Below are 22047 nucleotides of genomic sequence, written 5' to 3' on the forward strand. Positions count from 1 at the left end.
TTTCTTTGGCATTAAACTCTTACCTCACTGCAATAATATAGTTGTTGTTTGGTGAATTTTGCTCTTTCCACTATCATACATTTCTTCTTCAGCTGAAATTTGATTTATTTGATTTGATTTCTTTTATTTATTTCAAGCAGCAAACTTGTGCAATAATAGAAAATTAATGAATGAATAGATACTGAATATACTATAATCCTTTTCTTATTCTGACCATCTTTTAAGCCTCCCGCTTCAGTGCCTCTTTCTCATCCTCAATCTTTTGTCTTATCAATTTGAGTCATTCACTCATCTGTTATGTGTATGCCTTTATTTTCATGAAGCAGTTCTTTCCAGGCTTCCTGTACAACACGTATCAGAGCTTCAAGGTGTCTTTACTTATTGAGCAGATCCTTTTCCTTCTGCTGAGTCTCCTTTTCAGTGTTTGTTGTGTAGGCAGATTCCAGCTTCATGTTACTAATGCCATCAATAAGTTGAAAGTCTTCAGCCATGTTCTAGAAAGGAAAAAAAACACCCATGGTATAAACATTATCAGCTCATCTGTAGATCAAATTGAAGCCTTTTACCTCAATTAATTATATACCTTCATGGAGGTAATCATTTATCCAGATCTTTCAGTGAACTACTCACTCTAAAGTATTTGAAATGAAGGCCAGTGTAAAAGTTTAACTAGTTTACATGTGGAAAAGGGTTAAAACCCTGTTCTAAATTCATGCATCCCAGAAGGTCACAGTCTGTAACCATGACACACTGGTGTGTGAAGACCACAGCTGTCCACAAATAAGAGTGCAGTTCAGGTCTCGAAATTCCGTCCGAACCCAACCCAAACTCCACCAGCATTTTAATGTTTCTGCCCGAACACAGTTTGAACCCAACACTGTTAATGTCTCTATTTACATCCTAAATTCATCCCAGTGAACAGGAAGAAAGGTGTTAGATCTTGTATTTTCCTTTTTTAATTAACAAAACAAAAGTTGCATTATGTGAAGCAGATCTGTTGGTTACCCCACCACACGGAGTAAATAGTCTTTCAGTCTGACCCGTTGCGTCTTTTCAGTCGGATTCATCATCACAGCCTGACGAAAACTGTTGTCCACCAAATGCTTGGTTCACACAACACGATTTTAAAATTATCTGTAGGTTTCCAAAACCTGAGAGATCACACACGTGGAGATAAAAAAAAATCATAGATCTAACAGGTTTGGTTGTACAGTGTGTGGTGTGCAGCCACACAGTAAAAACAATAACGCCACACACGAACAGACACGAACATTCCCAGGTCAAACAGGAAATCTCACAAAATCTCTCGAGATTAAACGTGACTTCAGAGTAAACAAACAGAGACAGTTTGTAGACTATTTACAACAGAGGAAAAAAGATACATAAAAAAAAGAAGAGGCATTCTTTAAAGGAGTGGAGACAGCGCGACCACCGGACTTTCTGTTCAGTCAGAACAGCTGTTTTGGTTTTAGATTTCGCTCCGTGCGTCCATCACCTCACTTTCTCACAGCACATCTGATTTGCATCCGCCACAAAGCAGAGGTAATAAAAATGCTTTATTCATAGCCAATCTGTATGCAGTCGCTACAGCTTATTTTAGTTCGTGATGTGGACATGATGGGCACATAAAATATTCGTTTTACACACTGTCCCAGTCCACTGCCAAGCCGCAAATCCCTGTCAGTTGCCAATATCAGCAGATGATGGTGAATATACAGCACATAGATTATGTATTGAGTATGTATGGAGAATGTAAGGCGGATGTCATCCGCAGCCAAAATTTTGTGCAGCTCCTGGCAACGGAAAAACATGCCTCTGCGGATAATTGCGGACGTGTGCGGATGTCGGCCGACTCATATAAGCATGTTTCATGGATATGGTAAATGGACTGCATTTATATAGCGCTTTTCCATCTGCTTCAGATGCTCAAAGCGCTTTACAATTATGCCTCACATTCACCCCGATGTCAGGGTGCTGCCATACAAGGCGCTCACTACACACCGGGAGCAATAGGGGATTAAAGGCCTCGCCCAAGGGCCCTTAGTGATTTTCCAGTCAGGCGAACCCATGATCTTCTGGACTCAAGCCCAACACCTTAACCACTAGACCATCACCTCCCCTAGTGAATATGTGTGTGAATGTGTAAATAAGTGAATATGAGCCAATTTTGTGCACAATCCATACGCAAATCCTCCTAAACGCCAGCGGGACCAGGCCCTAAGATGTATCAGTGAGGAAGAAGAGTTTTCAGAACCACAGAATGAATCTGTGTGTGTTCCTTTCCATGCAGTGCAAGTACAACACTGAGCCACACTGTGTAGCAGCAACTTGGCACCATGTGTCCTGAAGATCTTACTTTGAAACTCGGACAAGACGGAAATTATAGTCCTTGGTCCAGCGAGACCTCGACATCAGTTTGACCACCTAACACTGAACTGAGGCTCGTGTGTCGTACGTCACACTGACAAAGTGAGGAACCTTGGGGTGACTTTTGATCCTACCCTGTCCTTTGACCTACACATTAGAGATATCATGAGGACTGTTTTTTTTTCCACCTGCAAAACACAGTGAAGATTTGTCCCATTGTATCTATGGCTGAAGCAGTGACCCTGATTCATCCATGGGTCTCCAATTGGTTCAAAATGCTGCTGCCAGAGTTTTGACAAGAACCAGAACTTTTCACCACATTACACCGAATTTGGCATCTCTTCACTGGCTTCCTATCTCTGTGAGGTTTTATTTTAAGGTTCTGTTACTACCCCATAAAATTATTCACGGACTAGCACCTCCCTACTTAGCTGACCTAATTAAACACTGTGTACCGCCCGGGCTCTGCATTCTCAGGGTGCAGGACTATTTTGTGTCGCTGGGGTGATTAAAAAGTCTGCAGGCCACAGAGCCTTCTCTTATCGTGCCTTTCTTTTGTGGAATGATCTCATTATGGAGATTAAATGGTCAGATTCTGTCGAGACATTTACATCCAGACTTAAGATGCATCTATTCACCCTCTGCTATGGCTAGCATACTGGCATAGTATGGTACTATGCTTCTTATCCCTTTAACTAATCTTATTAGTAACAGAACAGGTCTTTGCCCCTCACTTCTTCTAAATTCTGGGTCTGTTAGTGAAGCTCAGGGCTAGCTGCTGGGAATCACCTTAGTATTCTCTCTGCTTCCCTGTCGATTTATTTCTGGTGAACTCATACCTTAAGTGCAGTTTTTCCAGTGAACTGATTCTGCTCTTTTTCTCTCTGTCTGAGGCACTGATAACATCTCGAAAGGCTGACAGCTCCAAGCCACAGGGCACGGGACTGACTACGAACTGCCATGGCTGAAGCTGACACAGTACACTGCAGTCTGCTTTTGGAATAGTCTACCACAAGGACAGGTTGTGCTGTGGCCCATTGTTGATGTGATGGATGGATGATGGCCCTGCACCCCAGGGCGCTGGATGACTCCCTGCCTGCCACATCAATGACTACGTGCTCATCTCAATAATGCACTTTGTTTTTGATGCTACTCTGGTTTTTCTGTTCTCTGTTACTTCAGCTTGGTAAAAGCTTTATAATAACCTTAACTGTTAGAATGGCCTAAGCAGTAGGTCACCCCTCGTAGTCTGATCTGCTTGAGGTTTTTTCCTCGACATCATCAAAGGGAGTTTTTCCTTACCACTGTCTCCTGTGTGCTTGCTCTCATGGTTTGTAAAGTTAGACGTTACTCATGTGAAGTGCCTTGAGGCAGTTTTGTTGTGATTTGGTGCTGTATAAATTGAATTGCAATTGAAATACACAACATACAATTTGATTCATTTGTACACTTGATTAGCTTGTGCATTGTGCCAAATTGTGCGTGCACACTGTGGGCTAAATTAAGAGTGACACCTGAGTGAGAGATGTTATTGTGTCATTATTTGGATAATGAGCAAAAAATAATCTATTGAGCACGAAAGAGATTTTGTTTGCTCAGAGGTGCGTGGTTGCACAGAAGTAAATGTCTTGACTGAGTGCTCTGCCAAAATTATTTGTTTAACTTGCATGCAGAAATTAATCATATTAAATCCAACCATGGGAATAGACTTTGTTTCAGTGTGGAAGGTCCCCGGTACAAGCCCCACTCCTGCCACATTTCTCCATGTAATGTGGGATTGTGTCAGGAAGAGCATCCGGCATGAAACTTGTGCCAAATCAACATGCAGATCCACCTCGGATTTGCTGTGGTTACCCCAAGTACAAACAAGGGAGCAGCCGAAGGGAATATTTTCCTCTACATGGACCCTCCATTGCTCCATGGGTGTGTTGTGACACTCAAGTGCACACTGTGTAATTGAGGTCCTTTAAAGTTGCAAAGCTTTCTTTCTTTCTGCTTCTCCCCTTGAGTTTCAACAACACAAATATCCATCTGCTCCTCACACAAATTCTTTATGCACATCCAATGGCTTTTGGCCACTGGTGAGTGTGATGAATGGTACTGTCATTTATATCTTTATTGCGAAAAATGCCATGAAATATTTTTATATAATTTTAAGCCTATAATGCTCATCTGTACTGTCCTGGTATTCAAGCCCTTCTTATACAGAAGATATGTGTGTTGTGTTAGTGGCACCATGTGTGCTATGCTCATTGGCACTTATCGCCAATACTGGTGCCTGCTTGTCATGTGACCACTGCGTGTGCACGTTATTTGGCTTCACAGTTTTGGGTGAGTGATCATAGTTACTATAAGTTAACCAGTGTTTTCATACTGGACATCGATGTCGTACAAACTGAACAATTTCAGATATATAGTTGTGTCTTTCTATTATAAGCTTTAAGTCTCTGTCGCACTATGACTGATTGAGGAAGGGTTTGAGTAACAAATGCAAATTTCTGATGTCCATTCATCTTCGTTTGTGTTCTGTACAAGTCCTTTTCTCCTACGTTAAATGCTTTCCTTGTCAGCTTATGTCTGGAGAGTCCGTCGGAAAGTTTTGTGCATGTTGAAAACTTTGAGTGGACATCAGACTGAGAGCTTTCTTGGTGGTTGCACATGTATTTACCATTTTGTCCTTACTTGTTTGTTACTTTTATGACACTCATACATTCATATCCTGTGGTTGTCAGATGCATATTATTGGCCAGCGCTCCAGCATGGGGTGTGACTTCAGCACATGGGGAGAGGGGACAATTCCTGAAGCAGCATCATGCAGCATGGCTGTTCATTTAGCCAAGGTCCGACTGAAGAAAAAGACAGCGCGGCTGTGTGCATTTTTATCCTGATATCAGAGCACACCCAGGGGATTTTCAAGGCGAGAAGGCCTCGCAGAGAAAGAGGGTTGTTTGTTTAGCATTGCAGCTGTACTGAATGCTGGCATAGTGTAGAGGATGTTGTTGGCGTGCAAACACAGTGAAGAAGTATGATGTCATGCTCCCAAGTGAGCTGGATTCTAGCCTCATTTGCTTTCAGACCTCAGTGAATCTTGCTTAAATCAGGCTCCCCTCACCATACATATACAGCGTGTAAAATTTTTATTGGACAGTGTCGCCATTTTTCTCAATAAATATATTTCTAAAGGTGTATTGTCATGAGATTTTCACCAGATGTTGATACCAACCCAAGCAATCCATACATGCAAAGAAACCAAAACAAATAACTACAGAAATTAAGTGATGTGTGATAAAATGGAATGACACAAGGAAAAGATATCGAACATGCTTATTGAAATGTGTTTAATACTTCGGACAAAAGCCGTTTTTTTTTTTTTTTTTTTTTTTTTTTGGTAATGACAGGTTACTAGTCGCATGCATTTCTCAGATGTGATTTTGGCCCAGTCTTTCACACAGTCTTCAAATCTTGAAGGTTTTGTGGACTAGAAGGTTTTCTATGAACTCTGATCTTTAGTTCTTTCCATAGATTTTCTGTTGGATTCAAGTCAGCTGATTGGCTGGGCCGTTCTAGCAGTTTTATATTCATTGTCTGAAACCAACTGAGAGTTTCCTTGGCTGTGTGTTTGGGATCACTGTGTTGCTGAAATGTCCACCCTCATGTCATCTTCATCATCCTGGTAGATATGTATTAAGAATGTCTCTGTACATTTTTCCATTCATCCTTCCTTCAGTTATATGAAGGTTGCCAGTGCCGTATGCTGAAAAACAGCGCGACACCATGATGTTCCCATCTCCAAACTGCACTGTTGGTATGGTGTTTTTTGGGGTGATGTGCAGTGCCATTTATGGAGTGCATTATTGCATCCAAAAAGTTCAGTTTTGGTCTCATCTGACCAGACTACAGACTTCAGGTGTTTAATACTTTTTTCTTGTCCTTTCACATTATTACACATAACTTAATTTATTGACATCTATGGTTTGATTTCTTTGTATAGATTACTTTGGTTGTTACCGACATCTGGTTAAAAGTTCATGTCAATAGCACCTTTAGAAATATATTTACTGCTGAAAAATGGTGATGCGTTCAGTACTTTTTTACCCTCTGTCTTGAAACCAGGAAAATTGTTCTGCTGAATGCAGCTTTTTGTGCTGCTATGAGAAATGTGACATCATCCTCCATCAGAGCCCCAAATCCACCAGAAACCAAATGATTAACAAAATTTGCCACCGGACAAATAAATAATTTCACTCTGTCACTAATTGGTTTACTCAGTCTGTTGTAGTTTGACAACAGCGTTCTTGTCGCCAAGGATACTAGTAGTAGGACTGCACAATACATCATTACAGCATTGTGTGCATGTGCAGTATTTACAATGCGGGACAGACAATGTCAAGTAAGACAAATACAACCCCAATTCCAGTGAAGTTGGGACATTGTAAAAACAGAATACATTTTGCAAATCCTCTTCAACCTGTATTCAATTGAATACACCACAAAGACCAGATATTTAATGTACAAACTGCTATTTTTTGTTGTTGTTTGTTTTTGTGCAAATATTTGCTCATTTTGAAATGGATGCCTGCAACACATTTCAAAAAAGTTGGGACGGGGCAACAAAAGACTTGGAAAGTTGATGAATGCTCAAAGAACACCTAATTGAAAACAGGTGAGTGTCATGTTTGGGTATAAAAGGAGCATTCCCAAAAGGCTCAGCCCTTCACAAGCAAAGATGGGGCGAGGATCACCACTTTGTGAATAACTGCATGAAAAAATAGTCCAACAGTTTAAGAAAAATGTTTCTCAACGTTCAATTGCAAGGAATTTAGGGATTCCATCATCTACAGTCCATAATATAATTAGAAGAACCTCCGTTTCGTGCCAGGGGAAAAGTTGGGACATGCCCAGCTCTCCACAATTTCTCTTATACTCACTGGGCTGGTAAGCATTGAAAGCCGAGATATACATGTCCCAACTTGTCCCCTGGCACTCCGAAACGGAGGTGTTCCTTTGTCTCGCTCGATCAGCGAATCGGTCCTGACGCGCGAAGCCTCCGCGTGGCTTTCCATGACAAAATCTCTTGTTAAAAGTGAAATCTGCCGGAAAATGGCTGATGTCCAGCTCTTGTGATAACCAGAGAAATTGCTCATGACGGTCCTAGCTCCACACAGCGATCCGTTTAGAACTGATGTGGTGTTTTCTGCCTCTCAATGGCGGCTCAGAGCGCGGCGCGCCATGCGCCATTGTGGGGCATTCTTAAAGCTGTAGTAACACTCCTTATTCTCTGTGAAGCCCGTAAAATTTTCACCGAAAGCCAGATAAATTTTTAGAATGGTTTCCAGCTGCTTGTCTCTAACAGTTTCTGAAAAAATTCTGATGGAAAAAAATCCCAAAACATTCCGCCATTTCCTCGCAATGAAACGACGACGAGAGGGGTGGAGCAGTGCTCACTCAAAGCCTGCCCACAGGCAAGTGACGCAACCGACAGGCGTGGAAAAACTCACGCATGCGCACGAAGGTTCAAGCTTGGCTGACGTAAAAACATATGACTCAAATCCATATGGTTTTTGAAAAAAATAATAAGGTCGGATACTTTTCTAATAGACCTCGTATTTAATAATTTGTCATTATTATTATTATTATTATTATTATTAACTTACTATTTGTAATTAAGAATAAAGTAATTTCGCTTAAAACCCAGGACCTTCACACACTCACATACCATTATAATCCTTTTTTATTAGCGAAAGTTTCTTACAGAATAATTAGACTAAGTGCATATACTACAGTAGAAAAGAATTCAGACCATTTCACCAAAAATGAAAAGTACTGTACTGTTAGTTTTTCCCAACATGGTGCAGCACTGGAAGGTACTGATGTCATAAAGTAATGGGGGAGGGCTGTTACTCTTGATAAAGTACAGGCCCAATATAATTATTGTGACTTTATAATTAAATTGATAGCACATATTTGTCCTTTGGAAACTTTTAACCAAGTGAGCCACCTATGATCTTATGTGCAGTGGATGAATCAAAAGTATATGTACAAATAAATATACAGTTGAAGTGTGCACAGCAAATTGTCTGAATGGTATAATTTTGGTTCCTCCGTCTCAGTAGGAGGAAAGATAGATGGAGACATACACATGGCTAAATTAAAACACTGTTTATTGATATACAGTATTTAAATCAGGAAACACCACATGCTTAGCCAAGTACTCTCACTCATTCATTCAGCAATGGAAAGGATCACTGTGCCTTACCACCTGTGTCATCATTTCCACAGATGTTAGGTTTTTTTGTTGTTTGTTTGTTTTGTATTTTTTTTCCAGAGTCTGTTCTGGTCCAGTCTGTCTTGTGACTTTTGGCCTGTAGGTCGATGTCTCTGTGGTAGTTGTTTGTCTTTACTCCAGCCCTTCTGCCATTTCATCACTGCCTTCTTCTTCAATCATCAGTTGGTTGAGTTTTTTTCCTTCATGGTGTTTGTTTCCATGTCGCTTCCTATCAGTTTATCCCTTTTACGAATGAAGGGCTGCTTTGCTTATCACACTGGAAAAGTGTGTTGTTACCTGGTTCACCTACAGCCTTCTTTGCTGGTGCAGGAAATGTTTAGAATCATATGGCTGTGGAAACTGTCCATCACAACCCTGGGAGATATTTTGTTCCGCCCCAGTACGTGTCCATGATCCTAGTAAACAAAAATGATGGATGAGGGTTAGAGCCACGGAAAGAACGGAGCGACATCCAGCTTTTGTGATTACTGGTTCAGTAATTCCTCCAAGGTGAGGCAGAGATCATGTGATCACTTTTGTGCATGTCTGTGTGTCTACAAACATCATAATTCAGAGATAGTCTTTGGGTAAATGTTGTTGGTGATCCAGATCTGTCATATCTTACAAATTAAGGAACTGGACTTGAATTGCAATTTTGTGTTCCTTTTTCATTTTAAATCCAAAATAAATTGTAGAATAAATATTAGTCAAATATGTTGTGGTGTGTGTGTATATCACCTGAAGGTAGAGAAAATTGTTTGCATAATGCAGCTGCTATTTCTGGACCGTTTGATGGGGGAAGGTGGTGTTTTCAGTCCAGGACATCTCTGTCTTTGGCAAGCTGCTGATACAGGAAGGTTCATTTGGACCATCCTCAAATTATATATATTAAAGAAACTATTAAATAAGTAAATAAAAATACTAACACTATACCAGTTTATGCTTCGGAAAGGCAGAATCATCACAATGATGTTTCTTCATGCAAATCTTTTTGTTTGTTTATTAGTTATTAGTTTTGTCCATTGTTTTCTTAATGCTAGCATGCTACTTACTTCCAAGAAAGGGTTAGTGTGTGGATATTTGATTTTGGATGTTTGAAAGTTGTTTTTTAAATGAAACTGTTGACTTTCTGTATGTTAGTGTGATACTTGTCTCTGAGAGATCAGATTTTAAGGTCCTGCTATTATCTTATAAAATTGCTCATGGACTGGCACTGACCTACCTAGTTGATTTAATTAAACCCTATGTACCGGCCCGGGCTTTGCGTTCGGATGGAGGACTGCTCTGTGTTCCAAGAGTGAAGCAAAAGTCTGCGGGTCAAAGAGCCTTCTCTTACTGTGCCCCTGTCTTGTGGAATGGTCTTCTAGCCTCAATAAGACACTCAGATTCTGTGGAGACTTTCAAGAACAGACTTAAGACACATCTTTTTTTCTCAGTCCTATGGTTAGCATGTTGTGTTTGCATCCTTTTTCATTCTTTTTAATTTATTATCTTTTTATTGTGCTTTTTTTGATCTTTTAATTGTGCTTTTTGATCCTTTATTTTATATTGTTTTTGAACTGTTTTGAGTGAGGCGCCTTGAAGCGACGTTGTTGTGAATTGGTGTGTTATAAATTAAATGATACTCGGAACTGTTTCATGTAAAATATCTGATATTTTGTACATATTATGTTCCATAAACACATTATGGTCATGGAACACTTTAACACTTGACACACATTGAACTTTTCATTGTTTCCACTTCTGTATGGCTCAGCCATTATTGAAATTGGTGGCACGTGCATAAATTTAACCAACACAGACTAACGTAGGGTGGAATATTATTACCCGTCTGCCTCTCCAGCTTTGAAGACAATAATTTTCTTACATTGATGCTGTTATAATATTTGCGCCCAGAGGGTGGATGAGTCAATATTCCATTTTTGATGAATGATAATAGTCACCGTGAGTTAAACACTGTTGCCTTGCTGGAATAATGCTAATAATCACTCATCACAACAATTTTTGCAATTTTCATTTGTTCCCATAATTTCATCGCATAAAAGTCCTCCTAAAATCATTGTAACTTTTGGAAAGCCTACCACAAAATCATACAGCATACAACTTAAGAATGTAGTTGAGTAGCGAAGGATTTTCATTCAATAAAACAGATCAAATCCTGACTTGCTTATCTCATATGCCTTCTGGCAAACTGTAGTTGAACTTTCAATTCTTCTTTTTAAGAAAATCCTTCTCTAACCATTTCATATTGAAGCTGTGTAATTGGTGATACAAAATGCAACACTTGCACTATGAAAATTTACCCAATCGCAGGCACAGAAGCCGATGACATCATTGGGGTTGCCTTGTCATCTCGGTGGCTTCCGTCACTAGTTACCTTCTTGCACAATCACTCAGGGGAACTGCCACCTCCAGACAGATGTACCATACTGTTTGTGTTTCTTTATAACTGAGGTCAATTTAGTTCAAGACGTAATCAGTGTCTTGAAAATGTTCATGTATGCATCCATCATTTAGGCTTTTATATTTTTATTTATTTTAATTCATGATGTAGAAATTATGTACTTTTCACTGGGAGTTTAAAAGGCATCATTTTTGAAAACAACCTGATTTTTTTTTCTGATGTCCTAAAGTATTCAAACTTGTAAAACCTCCAGGGTGAACAAACTTTTTTACATCAGTCTATATTCTGTTTCTGCTAATAAACACCCTTAAATCTTAAATTTTACACACTGTATCTTCAATTGAATTTCTTTAACTAGCTAAGCTATTCCATTTTGAAAGGTGGATATATTTTATTGCGTGTCCAAGACGATCTGATGCGTATGTTTTGCTCCAACATGACGGTTTGTTTTCAGGTTCTCTGTATCATATTTCCACATCGTGCAGATACACTGGCGACTCACCTAAAAAACATTAGGCCTGGAAGAATATATCACGGCTCCATTAACACTTCTTCATCCTCGTCTCCTCGCCTTCCTCCCCTCATTAATCAACAGACTCGCCCTCAGGACTCTGCAGCTAAACACACTTTCTTTCACTGTGCCTGTGAATGCGTGCATGGCGTGTGTGTTTGTGTGCACTGCATTTGTACTTTATACGTGCATAGATGTTTGTGTGCCAAGCTGCATAGTTGAAAACACCTCAAAAATATCTTCCCGTCTGTATGAGTGTAAGACAGTAATTTCAGGACAGAGAAGAAGATTAATCTCTGCACTTAGCTTCAGCTATGAATAGGCATTGTGATAAAAGTCAGTCATACCTGTGTAGCTGTTTCCAAATTTACTTTTGACATTTTGAGTTCTCAGTGAATTGCATCAAATCAGTCCTCTGGAGATGGAATGTCATAGTCTGTAAAAAGTAGTTTAAAAAAGGGACCAGGTGAAGTTATTCTTGGAGAAAAAAGTACCTCCTACCTTTCCTATTTGAATCACCATCTATAATGAGTTCCTCTCCTGCTGTTGCCTTTCATCAGCCAGGTTGCCAAAGATAGCCTCAGCTGTGTGTGTGTGTGTGTGTGTGTGTGTGTGTGTGTGTGTGTGTGTGTGTGTGTGTGTGTTAATGAAGACATCTTCATGTTTGTGCTTAATTTATTCCGTTGGGTGTGTAGGTAAACATAATTATGGCCTTTCTTAAAATAAATAGGTGTTATACGTACCTGATGTGCTTTAAATGCAGGCAAATAGCCTCGCTGTATAATGGAAATTTGCTCAAGCTGTCAACTAAACCAGAGTGTTTTTTGTGCCACTAATTATTACATTCTGTATTATTAATGTGTTGTTTAAAAAAACTTGACCTTGGAGTCTTTGGTAAGAAGAAAGAAAGCATCCGCTTCATGTCCTCCATACATGTGGGAGCACTGTTTGTTTGGTGATGATATTGTACACCCGGCTCCCCTTTCCTTCTCAGGGGAGTGCTTTTAATAGTAACGAGTTGACAGTTTAGCTTCTAGAGAGTTCCACTGACGCGTTTCTACCTCTACCCCTGTATCAACTTCTGCCTCCAGCTGATTGTCATCAGTTTTTAAATTTGGTCCATTGAGCAGAATGCCCTCAAGTGGAGGCCAAGCCAATTTGATCCCATTTTGATTAAATTACTTTTAATATTTCCTGTAGAAATATTGTATAGGAAACGAATTTTGGATAAGGTCTACCAAGGGAAATGGGGCACACAATAGTTGCCTTGGCAGGGGTACTTTGAGTGAATCATATAAAGGTCATAAAGAGGAAAATGATGGCCCTGTAGAGTCATAAAACATGAAATGAGTTGAAATGAGTTAAAAACATGAAATTATTGGAAGTTTTTAGTTGAACTATATCACGGAAGAAAGATAACTTCATACAGCTAACTTTTGACGCTTGAATACATAAGGTAGCTTGTATAGTATTCCAGGAAATTGGGATTTAGCTTGGGTTGGGATGTCTAATAAAAAATGTTAGTCAACTAATCGACTAGTAATTTTGATATGAAATTAAATCTTAGCAGCAGAACTCCAAAATTATGGTTTAAAAAAACATAAAACTACAAGTTGAAAATGTAGCATTAACTCATTGAACTAGTATATGGAAATAACATTTGTGGTTATAGTAAATGAAAGATTAAAGCTATACGGCCTTTCAAATTTCTCAAAACTGACAAAATTTAGTTTCTACTGAAATCCAAGCATTATACTGTCAGTTTTTTTTTTTTTTTTTTTTTTTTTTTTAGCTTGTTGCAATATTACAGTTCATTTTAATGATGAGAACATATTTACCTGGAGGGAATTCCATGGTGAATATTTTTCTTTTTAATGTTGTCAGCAGGAGGACGTGCATGTGCACATGCATGAGGTTTGGAAATTACTGGGAGTTACTTTTGAGTTTGCTTGATCCGCATACATTGTGTGCACACTAACATGTTCGAGCGAGCAGCCTGTTGATGTCACCGTGACTCTCTACTCCAATTGGCTGTTGCTGTGTGCTTCCCAACATCACTTGCGCAAGTTGGGGGAAGCCCCCATGGGATCTCTGACATTGCTGTGGATAGGATCATAGACTGTATGGGTCTTTACCAAACATACACTCAACAAAAATATAAACACAACACTTTTGGTTTTGCTCCCATTTTGTATGAGATGAACTCAAAGATCTAAAACTTTTTCCACATACACAATATCACCATTTCCCTCAAATATTGTTCACAAACCAGTCTAAATCTGTGACAGTGAGCACTTCTCCTTTGCTGAGATAATCCATCCCACCTCACAGGTGTGCCATATCAAGATGTTGATTAGACACCATGATTGGTGCACAGGTGTGCCTTAGACTGTCCACAATAAAAGGCCACTCTGAAAGGTGCAGTTTTGTTTTATTGGGGGGGATACCAGTCAGTATCTGGTGTGACCACCATTTGCCTCATGCAGTGCAACACATCTCCTTCACATAGAATTGATCAGGTTGTCAGTTGTGGCCTGTGGAATGTTGGTCCACTCCTCTTCAATGGCTGTGCGAAGTTGCTGGATATTGGCAGGAACTGGTACACGCTGTCATATACGCCGGTCCAGAGCATCCCAAACATGCTCAATGGGTGACATGTCCGGTGAGTATGCCGGCCATGCAAGAACTGGGACATTTTCAGCTTCCAAGAATTGTGTACAGATCCTTGAAACATGGGGCCGTGCATTATCCTGCTGCAACATGAGGTGATGTTCTTGGATTGGCACAACAATGGGCCTCAGGATCTTGTCACAGTATCTCTGTGCATTCAAAATGCCATCAATAAAATGCACCTGTGTTCTTCGTCCATAACAGATGCCTGCCCATACCATAACCCCATCGCCACCATGGGCCACTCGATCCACAACATTGACATCAGAAAACCGCTCACCCACACGACGCCACACATGCTGTCTGCCATCTGCCCTGAACAGTGTGAACCGGGATTCATCCATGAAGAGAACACCTCTCCAACGTGCCAAACGCCAGCGAATGTGAGCATGTGCCCACTCAAGTCGGTTACGACGACGAACTGGAGTCAGGTCGAGACCCCGATGAGGACGACGAGCATGCAGATGAGCTTCCCTGAGATGGTTTCTGACAGTTTGTGCAGAAATTCTTTGGTTATGCAAACCGATTGTTTCAGCAGCTGTCCGAGGGCTGGTCTCAGACGATCTTGGAGGTGAACATGCTGGATGTGGAGGTCCTGGGCTGGTGTGGTTACACGTGGTCTGCGGTTGTGAGGCTGGTTGGATGTACTGACAAATTCTCTGAAACGCCTTTGGAGACGGCTTATGGTAGAGAAATAAACATTCAATACACGAGCAACAGCTCTGGTTGACATTCCGGCTGTCAGCATGCCAATTGCACACTCCCTCAAATCTTGCGACATCTGTGGCATTGTGCTGTGTGATAAAACTGCACCTTTCAGAGTGGCCTTTTATTGTGGCCAGTCTAAGGCACACCTGTGCACTAATCATGGTGTCTAATCAGCATCTTAATACGACACACCTGTGAGGTGGGATGGATTATCTCAGCAAAGGAGAAGTGCTCACTATCACAGATTTAGACTGGTTTGTGAACATATTGAGGGAAATGGTGATATTGTGTATATGGAAAAAGTTTTAGATCTTGAGTTCATCTCATACAAAATGGGAGCAAAACCAAAAGTGTTGCGTTTATATTTTTGTTGAGTGTAGTTCATAGCAGTCTGGTTCTTTGGAATTTTTCTTTTCAGTGGAACTATTTATTTTTTTCAAGACAACGCAATTCTCCTCATTTATTTTTATTTAACCAGGAAAAACAACCTTTTTGCCACTGGGGGCAGCACCACATACACTAGTAGACAGTGCAGCATAGAAGAAGCCCAAAAGCAGGGCTGTGAAAACTCAGCGGATCCATGGGATTCCGCGAATTTCATCATGGGGGGGGGGGTGTTAGTGATGTACTCTTTAATTGTGAACATCACTGAGTTTTTAAAATGCTTATCGCAAGGTGTTCTCTTTTTTACGACATCGTGTAAGTTTTATAAGTCCGCGGACACTGATCTGTGTGTTACAGATACAGATCAGTTTCCTCGGATCCGCGGAGTTTCGCGGAGGAATAATGCCACTCAGAGCGTAGCTGTTACGACAGTTGTCGTAAAGCAGACTGTTGGTTGCTGCGGCGTCGCTGTGCGACACTTAAGCTAAACTTAGCATGTGGACATCCCAAACTTTTAGAGCTTTCATGTTTTTAAAAGAAGATTTGTGCAGCATGTCTGTGTCACGGACCGACGTCGCACAGAGAGAAGATGGTGAGAAAGACTGTTTGAAAAAGTCTTATAATGACAAGAATCTGTGGAATTGTCGCTGGTTTCATTAACACACCTGAAAGGTAAAAGAAAGGGGAAAAGTGAACTGTGCCCTCTCAGGAAACATGTTAAGAATTTTTCTCTTCCTGGAAAATAAACATTCTGCTGTTCAAACAGGATTTTAGACAAGATTAAGTGACTTTTTCACTAATCTAGACTTTCTTTCATTGTTAAAAGACACCGTGGCTTTGAATGGATTTAGGCTGCATGAATTTACACAAGAATATAAATGACTTTTTACTATAAGCTATGTTATTGATATTTTACCATGATTTTCCAAATATTGTACAAGTTTTAGCTGTGGTTTTTGAAATGCTGTAAGTCTTTTCAGTCTTCATAAATTTAATGTAGTTTAATTGTTCTGAGTTAATGCATAATTTGGTTTACAATTAAAAGGAAAATCATTCCAGGTCCTACTTCCATGTCATATTCTGTTATTTCAACATCATCATTGACAGGTCAAATAAAAGGTTGAACATAGGATCATTTAAATATCCACTAATTTTGAGATTTTTCTTCCAGGAGATGCTGAAAAAGTATCATTAGATAAAAATTTAATTCTGGGGCCCCACAGGGCCATAGACCCCGGCTCCTGGGGAGCTGCCCCCCACACCCCCTGCAAATTTTCCTCGGATTTCACAATTTTCATTTCACAGCCCTGCAAAAGATGAAGCTTTGCTAGCTTAAAAAAAACATTGCATAACTTTCCCATTCTAAGTTAGTATGTAAGTAGTAACAAATTGTGAACCAAATGTAAAGTTCAAATTGGAACATTTATTCTTTTTACTGCCTACCATTGTTAGACATGTTTTGTTATTGGCCTTGCAAAATTAAACTTTCTTGTCATTCAGTCTTGCAAGAGTCACACAGTGACCTTTGAACTTTTACAAAAGGTTGAAGATGCAAAACAAGCTTCAATCAACTGATTTGTAACGTTAAAACTGAGCCATCAACCAGTTCATACTCCAATTAGATTGATTCTGGTGTATCAGTTGGTTATGACTAGTTGTCCCAAATGTAGATTTAGCCCACTTAACCAAAGTTCAGGAGGAGTATCCTCACCCCCCCTCCCACTTGCATCTGCGCTATGTTACTAGTTTTTTGCTCTCGTTTCCAAGAAAGGTCTGTTGGATGAAGTGATAATTGCATTCTTCAATGATTTCATGCTGAGCCACACAGTGACACTAAATCACAGCTAAGGGAGTGTGTTCTTTTGGAGCAAATGAGACAAAAACAATATGACGAACTCCACTGGACCCTGCTCTCTGGCATAAACGACCACATTTTGTTCCACACCACGCACGATGCACGCTTTGATTTGCAGACCAAATGTGCCCGAGCCAAGTTAGTTCCAGCGAGCACAAATCTCCACTTTCAGGTTGTGAGGAAATAGTTGTGGCAGACACAGAGCAAGCTGCTTTCCCAGCTAACCGTATCATACAACCCCTGGCAATAATTATGGAATCACCGGTCTCAGAGGATGTTCATTCAGTTGTTTAATTTTGTAGAAAAAAAGCAGATCACAGACATGACACAAAACTAAAGTCATTTCAAATGGCAACTTTCTGGCTTTAAGAAACACTATAAGAAATCAGGAAAAAAAATTGTGGCAGTCAGTAACGGTTACTTTTTTAGACCAAGCAGAGGGAAAAAAATATGGAATCACTCAATTCTGAGGAATAAATTATGGAATCACCCTGTAAATTTTCATCCCCAAAATTAACACCTGCATCAAATCAGATCTGCTCATTAGTCTGCATCTAAAAAGGAGTGATCACACCTTGGAGAGCTGTTGCACCAAGTGGACTGACATGAATCATGGCTCCAACACGAGAGATGTCAATTGAAACAAAGGAGAGGATTATCAAACTCTTAAGAGGGTAAATCATCACGCAATGTTGCAAAAGATGTTGGTTGTTCACAATCAGCTGTGTCTAAACTCTGGACCAAATACAAACAACATGGGAAGGTTGTTAAAGGCAAACATACTGGTAGACCAAGGAAGACATCAAAGCGTCAAGACAGAAAACTTAAACCAATATGTCTCAAAAATCGAAAATGCACTTCAAAACAAATGAGGAACGAATGGGAGGAAACTGGAGTCAACGTTTGTGACCGAACTGTTAGAAACCGCCTAAAGGAAATGGGATTTACATACAGAAAAGCTAAACGAAAGCCATCATTAACACCTAAACAGAAAAAAACAAGGTTACAGTGGGCTAAGGAAAAGCAATCGTGGACTGTGGCTGACTGGTTGAAAGTCATATTCAGTGATGAATCTCGAATCTGCATTGGGCAAGGTGATGATGCTGGAACTTTTGTTTGGTGCCGTTCCAATGAGATTTATAAAGATGACTGCCTGAAGAGAACATGTAAATTTCCACAGTCACTGATGATATGGGGCTGCATGTCAGGTAAAGGCACTGGGGAGATGGCTGTCATTACATCATCAATAAATGCACAAGTTTACGTTGATATTTTGGACACTTTCTTATCCCATCAATTGAAAGGATGTTTGGGGATGATGAAATCATTTTTCAAGATGATAATGCATCTTGCCATAGAGCAAAAACTGTGAAAACATTCCTTGCAAAAAGACACATAGGGTCAATGTCATGGCCTGCAAATAGTCTGGATCTTAATCCAATAGAAAATCTTTGGTGGAAGTTGAAGAAAATGGTCCATGACAAGGCTCCAACCTGCAAAGCTGATCTGGCAACAGTAATCAGAGAAAGTTGAAGCCAGATTGATGAAGAGTACTGTTTGTCACTCATTAAGTCCATGCCTCAAAGACTGCAAGCTGTTATAAAAGCCAGAGGTGGTGCAACAAAATACTAGTGATGTGTTGGAGCGTTCTTTTGTTTTTCATGATTCCATAATTTTTTCCTTAGAATTGAGTGATTCCATATTTTTTTTCCCTCTGCTTTGTCTAAAAAAGTAACCATTACTGACTGCCACAATTTTTTTTTTTCCTGATTTCTTATAGTGTTTCTTAAAGCCAGAAAGTTTCCATTTGAAATGACTTTAGTTTTGTTTCATGTCTGTGATCTGCTTTTTTTTCTACAAAATTAAACAACTGAATGAACATCCTCCGAGGCCGGTGATTCCATAATTTTTGCCAGGGGTTGTAGAAGCAGGCCAAACATCACTGAGCAAGTACCTCTTTAGAATTAATCCTCGGGGGAATTACTGCACCAGAGCATGAGGATTACTGCTTTTAGGCTTTCTGATGAAATTCAAATAACAAACGCTTGCACAAAGTGTCCTGGAAAAGTGTCCTCTGCATTTCAGAAAATCCTGCTAAATGTGTAAATATTTGCTGTAGTACCACTCATTGATATGTTCCTTGCTCCATTTTTTGCCTTTATTGATATGATAATCAAGTGGTCAGCTCATGATAATCAAGCCGGTGTCATGGTCTGAGATTATCACCAGTCTGAATTTACCAGGTAAAATGAGACTGTAGCAGCCACAGTCTGAATTTACCACCAGTCTGATTTTACCATCTTGGTATATTGAGACTTGTGTGTTACTGACCCTGGTCCAAATTTGCCAAGCAAATATATTAATTTTTTTTTTAATTAGAACCACAAGTAAACCCTGTCACTTTATATTGATGCTTATTGATTTAACCATTATAATTCTGGTTACTAGTTACCTAGCTATTCTGACATTTCCAGCCTGCAAGTCTGAATTTACCAGACAATAGGGTGAGAAAAGCAGCACAGCTTGTCATAATTTCCCCAAATTTCTGCATTTTACATAAAAGTTTTTTTTTCACCCACACATGCATAGGTTCAATGGAAAGAGCTTTCAAATGGCTTTTAAAAAAAGCCTACATTTTTTAAAATCCATTAAGAAATAGCAACGCTAGTGCAAAAAAAAGCGGTCAGTTTATTACTGATGATCGGCACATTTCCACCCTTAGTAATGGCGCCTTCCTGTCCCGAGCGACGCTAATAGATTGAGGCGCGCACGTCCATTCCAGGTCTATATTTCCATGATAAACAATATGTATTTGCTTAAGAGAATCTACAGGTATTATCTTGAAATATTGGCAAATTAATAACAGCTTGGTGTTCAAATTGTCGGTGGTAAATACTATCATACGGGTGTATTACAGTTCGTGTATTGTACCATTCCACAAGAAGTAAACAAAAAGATATGTACTTACTGTCTTCATCCCAAACATGCTTCTTGGACTGGTTCCTGATGTTGCGATGGTCCTTTTTGTCTGTATCACTGGAGTACTTCCCAGTCGTAGGGAAGACTATCAGGTTGGGACATTTTTTCCTGAATGTTGAAAATCGCTGGTTTCGCTCTTCTTTGGGGTGTGCGGTTTTCCTGACATTCATTTTGAGGCTCAGAACAAGTGATTCCTCCTCCATATTGAAGATCGCCGCAAGAAATGGTAATAAAAAAAAAATCGATCACAAATATAGTCCCACTTCAAATTTTCTGAATCAAAAGTGTGTGTTTCAAAATACGTCTGCTCGGTTGAAGATCGCCGCAAGAAATGGTAATTCTAGACCTCCCGGAAGTTGACCGCGAAAAAAAATCGATTTGCGCATGCGCGTGGTAAAATGAGACCGGCGCAAACTCAGACCACGACACCGAACTTGCATCATGCTTGTAGGCAGCACCAAGAGCTCTTTTTCATCCTCTTTATATTCTATTCCCATTGAGGCTTGTCGGTCTCTTCTGAGGCAATTTATTTGGTTTCCATGTAACACCTCTCACCTGTTGGCTTAGATGCTAATTTTGCTCATCTGGAAGCGGCTGTCGATGTGAGCTTCAACATACTAAAGAGAAAAGCGCTGCTTTGCATACATGGTGGTTTAGAGGTAAAATTGTGTGGTGCTGTCCATTTAGACAGTGTTCATCTTTTGTGGCTTTAGGCAGTGGTGGGCACAGCTAACCAGAAAGTTAGCTTCGATAACTATTAATCAGATAACTGAAAAGTTATCTTTTATGTCTATAAACCGATAAACTGCTAAAAACAATTACTCTTTATTACAGATAACCGATAACTATTAGTACTGATTTGGACGCGGCCACATCAGATTACACTGTCGGTTTCTGATAAACCAGTTTCACTTTAAGCACCGCAGGGGCTTCTGGGTAAATTCAAGGATCACAAACACAAAGAACGCACCAAAAATGAATAAATAAAAAATAAAACCGCAAACACTGTCATCATCTTTCAAAAGCAGCAAAACACAGTATTAGAAGTCAGTTTATCTCGGTATTAGATACACCGTCATTTACGAGCTAAAAGCTGCTGCTTTTTTCAAACACTTTGAACCCTGCGACTTAAACAACTGAAATAGGTCCATTAATGCATTGATTGGCAGAGTAAAAGACACGTAGTAAATATAAATTCTTACCTGTTATTTTCAGTGGGATTCATCTGAATAATAAATAATAATGCGTCCTTTTTTAAATCCAAAACAGTGTCGAAACGTGAAGAAAAGTCCCTCCCTCTGTACACACACCTGCGCCGTGAGAACTCGTCTCCCCCACCGAGTCTTGGCGATTAAATTATAGCCACAAAGAAATAAAATAAAATAATGTTAAATTTCATCTGTTTTGTTTTGGTGTCAACTCACTGTAACATCCAAAGTGAACCTGAACTACACTGCCCACAATGCTCCCTGCGTCAAACGGCCAATAACGTTTTTGCGCTTAATGGTGACATCATCAGCAAGTGACAGGCAGCCAGTCTGCTACAAACACACAACAGACAGACTAAAATGTTTGATTTAGGGTTTACAAACGTTTTTTGACCGTTAAACGAAACTTTAAAGCAAAAAAAATGTATTGACTGAAAGTTATCATAACTAAATTTATCGGAAGATATTGGTCCGATGATGGTTTTAAAAACCCTTTACTTACTGAGCTATAAATGGATGATTGGTTATAATTTTTTATTATAGCAATAAAATTAAGAAATAATGTTCTATGTTTTTCCAAGAGTACCTGAATTTCAATTATATTACACCTGATTACTATTTTGTAAGTTTTAAAATGAGAAAAAACACAAAAAACGAACTTGATTTTTTTTTCAGTTTTTAGTGAAAAATGATTAG

The 22047-nt window shown here is 39.6% G+C and overlaps 1 protein-coding gene and 1 long non-coding RNA gene across 2 annotated transcripts in view; one reads left to right on the plus strand and one right to left on the minus strand.

The window, feature by feature from the left end:
- dok6 (docking protein 6) overlaps nt 1-22047 on the plus strand; it is a 251744-nt gene that overhangs the window by 65085 nt on the left and 164612 nt on the right. The gene's annotated exons all lie outside the window — the stretch shown is intronic.
- On the minus strand, nt 483-13660 carry LOC117510563. Its single transcript, XR_004560753.1, has 4 exons — nt 13527-13660; nt 4124-4127; nt 3232-3236; nt 483-494 (listed from the first exon to the last, which is right to left on the minus strand). It is a non-coding gene; the product is annotated as an uncharacterized LOC117510563 (long non-coding RNA).

This window comes from Thalassophryne amazonica, chromosome 1 (genome assembly GCF_902500255.1).
Source record: "Thalassophryne amazonica chromosome 1, fThaAma1.1, whole genome shotgun sequence".
NCBI classification, from domain to species: Eukaryota; Metazoa; Chordata; class Actinopteri; order Batrachoidiformes; family Batrachoididae; genus Thalassophryne; species Thalassophryne amazonica.